The following is a 5,224-nucleotide window of genomic DNA, read 5'->3' as shown; positions in this document are numbered from 1 at the left end:
CATGGTTTCCCCTTTGACGTAAATTCATACCTGTAGTTCTGTCCGGTATGAAGCCAGCATCGACATAGGTATAGCACACCCCCTTTCCCAGTTGCTAACTGTAAGGGTCCTTTCGAACCCCGGCTAGGCACCCTCCCGGTAGTGCCAGGGGCAACCGCTTCTAATGGGTCTCATCCGAGTGGGTAATCACATTAGTTGCAGTCAGTGACTGCCTTCTTGTCGCCTACCTCGTTAACTCCTGTAGTAAACCCTCGGCAAATGGCTTATCGATCATCCGCTCTAAGTAGAGTCCAATGTCCGCTATTTCTTAGGTCGTAGACCTTGCCTTGAGTTTGATCCAAGAGCTGATTTCTGTATTTCATCCGTTTGCCCACCCTGCGATTCTCCTCGGTAAACTAAGTACATGTTTGGTAAGATGCGCCGAGTTCTCAATCTACCATCTCCGCTCACTTCAACTCGGTTGGCTCCCCTTCGGACCCCTTATGTGAAAGTTAACCTAACCTTCTAACAAAGGGATAAAACTCGGCAATGGAGTCCCGAGATGGCGGGCACCCCTAGCCCTATTGCGAGGGAGGGTCTGAAAAACGTCACTGTTTTCAGTCGAGCCAGGGCTTGATCTTCCAGGACTGCTGAAAAGGGTTTTACCTTCCAGGACTGACTAGCTCGGGAACCTCCCTATTTTCACTAGTCAATTTGATGTGATCACACTTTTGAAAAGCATCCTTTTGCCAAAGATCCCTGTTTTCACTAGTCAATTTGATGTGATCACACTTTTGAAAAGCATCCTTTGCCAAAGATCGTTGAATGTGGGTCAAGCACCAGCTTATGTGATCCCAACATATACTTGGAGTATAATTTATCTATCGTTTGCCTAATTTAACTATAAACGACGAGACAAATCTTAAGCCTAATTAGTCCATAATTGGACATTAATTTCCAAATAACAACAAAAATGTTATATAGTACCAAAACTCCAAAAAATTCGCGAACTAAACAAGGCCTTAATCGACGCATAAGCCAACATAAAGAGTTCTGGGATTTCATCACGCAGCCGCTTTTTCTCGCTCGTGATATCTTTGCAAAATGGGGAGGACTTGCCTCGCTCCACCGGTTTTTCACAGCGACTGCTCACGAGGAACCAAAGCTTCAATCTGACTTGCATTAGTTTAGAGATCAGATGAAAACTCGGCACTAACCCATCCAGCAACGCTACCCCAATGCAGCTGGCACAGACCATAAAAATAGCATCCAGGCATTCCAAGTAAAAAAAAAGTTTACAGAAACGAATGACAAAAAAAAAACTGCACATTGCCAGTGTACCTCTGTCCCAAAATACACAAGATTTCGTTATTCTAACGGATAGACAATTTATTCGGTGTACCAGATAACCACGCCTTTATTTTACTACAAAACAAATAATACATTGACTCCAGGTCGGGCCTCTTTCTGCCACATCGAACGAGAGGGAATGGGCATAATAATAAGTCCCAGGTTTATAATGGGTGCAATTGATTGTGCCATCATCAAAGCGGGCATTTTGTACAACATATAGTGTGCCGTGGGGGTTGCTCAGAAGATGAACACGACACTGTCGTGGACCCTGGACTTCTGGTTCTGAGCGACACATTCAGAGATCCACATCAGGTTCCTTATCTCCTGCTCACGTAGCCTGATGTAAGCGAAGAAAACAGCATAGTGAAACTGCAAGGCAAGAAAAGATTTGTCAAAAGGCAGCACCATGAATGAGCAGAGAATAGCTCTGAATTTCCAGGATCAAGTTCATAATAACAGCACGAAGCAACTCTTATAACATATCCGAATCAGAAAATATATACCTGCTGCTCAAAGGATAAGCATAGCCTCCGTACTTCCTCCTCATAAAAGGCCTTATCCAACATCTGGCTTTCTCCATATGAAATCCTGTTAAAAATTGACTGGTATGGTGGGTACTTCTCCATGGCACCACGCACCTGCATGATTAACAAGCAAACAAAGTGTTATGGCAATCAAATTAACTGAGCAACCCCAGAGCATGTGTACTGCAGAAGCATTCCATCTTCAAGACAACAGGTTTTCAGAGAGAGAAGACTTAAAATGGTGCACCTGAGGGGTTTTTTTTTTTTTGGTATCCTAAGATGTGCGTGAAATCTAGAGGCAGGTGCAAGGTGTGTAACTTGCCATAAAGCAATGTCATATGTTATACACTATATATCCCCTGAAAGCATTTGGATTCAATTCTTCCTATCCAAACAGGCCCTAGAAAGCAATTTTAACTTTCAGGTGGGGAAGTCCACAGTAGTAAAATTACAATCAACACTACGATAATATTCATAACATGATGCAAAAAAAAACCCAAAAAGCAAGCAAATGATGGCTAATTAATAATATATTAATATATGTTTTTTTAACCTGATGAATGGTAACGCAAAAGGAAAGACATAGGTAGTCTGGCCTATGATGAACATATGGCCACATCTGAATAGATTCTGCACACACTATTGCATATTTTTCAGCTAAGCATGTAGAGATAATCCAACAAGAAATGTATTATATCAGCATCATTAATTTGTCGTACACAAGTAGTCAGAAAGAAAGTTTGACATGGAAATTCCATAGAACACCATTGTTTTCCATTTCAGGATGAACTCTTAGTCTAAAGCATTTGTTTCAATAAGCTTCGGAGTGGTTCAATATCGGCTGGCCTTTTCCCTCCAACAGAACTCTTTAATAATAACAAAATCACTGTAGAGATTAACAACTAGAACACAAAATAAATTGCTTCTGGATTAAAATAGTTCAGACTATAGCAGGATGTGCTTTAAAAGAGTAAAAAAAGGATTGCATTGAATTTGAAGCATGATTAGAGATAAACCTGGTCAACATCTTCACAGACAGCCAGTTCCTCATGACCAATATGGGTACCTAGGGGGCATCAAATATCACACACATGAAAAACATGCACATACTGAAAAAAAGTGCAGCTTGTGTTGCTTTCACAAAGAAAACCTACAATAGACCAAAGTTGGAGTACAGCTTCCTGCGGTCATCTCTTGTCAACTCAGTCCCAATACTGAAACAAAAAATAGAAATCAGGACTGTAATAAGGCATCCGTGCATGTAAACTGAAGATGCAAAGTTGGAATGCAATTTCAGCACTGTACCTGTTTATTGTAATGTTAACTGCTCTTCTGTCGGCTTCAAATGAAAGGAGATCACACATGATCTCAGCTGTAGCACCACCCAGTTTCTATATAAAGAATAATGATGATTTCAAAGTAAAAAGAAATAATCAAAGGAATATTATGAATATTGAAAAAAAATCATAAAAACCACCATATTTGAGTACTATACCTGGCAAAATTTGTAAAAATCCTCAAGATATGCTTTGTACAGAGTGTTCCTCATAATCTCAATATTCATGTCATCCAGATCCTAGAAAATAATACCGAGACATCCTTAGCTGTTATGAAAAAAAATGAAACGAAGATGCATTTATATTTGTTGGAAGCGCAAATAATTAGCTGCAATTTTTTACTCAGATGTAATGCACTCCGAGAAGTATGGAGCCAAGGGTGTATCGACCAGAACCAATCTATAAAGCTCACGCATATTTTGAGCAACAGCAAGTGATGCAATGCTATTGATCAGCAAGAAGACAAAACGATTAGCATTCTGAGTTTTGGCACATCTCAATCGATGAAAAAGGGGTAGAAACAACAATAATACCTGTCAAACATGCCCAATGGGTGGCATTTCTCCAACAGTTCATTAACATCTCTCTCATGCAATGTCCCGGTTACAATAAGGACAACATTTCAATCATATGCCCGTACCTGCGAAAACATTATCATGTCAGAATCAAACTACTGTACTAGAGCAGGAAATATGAACAAGTGTAGAGGAAAATTATGTAAAGGAAGCACCCAAACAATACTTGGCCACTTACGTTATATACTGCAAGAATGTAGATAGTGGTTCAGTAGCCTGGCATAGCATGTGCTTGTACTCATCAACCAGTTTAAGAGTGCACTTCTCCACAATTGTTGTTGTGTGCAAGGGAGAGGCTCTGCAATTTACCAGAAATAAGTTCCCAGTATAGTTACAAAAATGCACTGAAAAGGCATATGTGCTGCAAATATTATTATGAACAAAATTGCTAACGTGAAGTTGACTGAACACAAAACTTTATTGATTAGGAAGGAATCCTGCCATTGTTCTTGAAAAAAAAAATTGTACCAAGTATACCATACCTTAGGCTAGTACAGCAACAAAAACGCATGGCATAACCATGGTAGATATAAGAGAAGCTATATGTTAACCTTCTACTTTGACAGAGACAGACACATTAAAAGTGTCCTTTAGCAACTACATAGTCTACATACCGCATCCTCTATATGTGAAAATGAAGCCCAGTAGAATAAGTTAACAGTAAGGAATGTAAATGCAATTTGAAAAATCTATAAGGTGATATCCACTGAATGTCAGAAAGTATCAGTAGATGAAGAGTATAGCAATCTATTGCCAAGCAGCGATTGTGATGAATGGGTTTTGCCAAACTAATTGACCCACAAAACAAGTGGATTGTAGAAAATAAATCCCCTAATAAGTACCTAATTCAACTAAAAGGATTCTTTTATGCAGGTTAAATAGTGGTTTACAGGCATCGCAGCAGGTCTAAGCTAACCTACAGGACCTAGTGTGCTTATGCAAGTCGTCGAAAATTCAGATAAATAGCAAGCGATCTGGACTGACGAGCTTCCCTTCGATCCACAAATGATGAATAAAGGGCACAGCAATGCTCGAGGTTCTAGCTCGAGAAGGCGCCCTGCTAGTAGGGCCATCCCGGAATCCCAAACCAGGATCGCAATTCGCGCGGGCCAGATCACGAATCGCGGCGCCCTAGCATTTACCAGCGTGGATTCGGACACCCCAACCGGAAGCGGAAGGAGGAGGATCTCACCGTTCTGGAGGTAGGGCCCGTACTCGGTGGCGGTGAGGTGCATCTTGATGTCGTCGAGGGTCTCGCACTGGCAGAGTTGTTGTAGTCGGCGGCGGTGAGGAGGCCCGAGCGGTTCCCCGCACGATGGCCTCCAGGAACCCGTCGTGGATGTTGAACGACAGCATCTCCCACCCGTACATCTTCGCCGCCGCCGCCGGAGACGAGAGGACCTCGGTGTGGGGTGCGGGCAGCGGTGCGCCGCGGGGCGGAGGCGGAGGCGGAGGC

General features: G+C 41.9%; 1 pseudogene; it reads right to left on the bottom strand.

Moving 5' to 3' along the window:
• Positions 1–1,367: 1,367 nt before the first annotated feature.
• Positions 1,368–5,003, bottom strand: LOC120709909 (annotated as a pseudogene).
• Between the last annotated feature and the right edge of the window lie 221 nt (positions 5,004–5,224).

Source organism: Panicum virgatum, chromosome 5K (assembly GCF_016808335.1).
Source record: "Panicum virgatum strain AP13 chromosome 5K, P.virgatum_v5, whole genome shotgun sequence".
NCBI lineage: Eukaryota > Viridiplantae > Streptophyta > Magnoliopsida > Poales > Poaceae > Panicum > Panicum virgatum.
The sequence above is the reverse complement of the archived record's forward strand: the minus strand, read 5'-3'. Positions and strand labels throughout refer to the sequence as shown.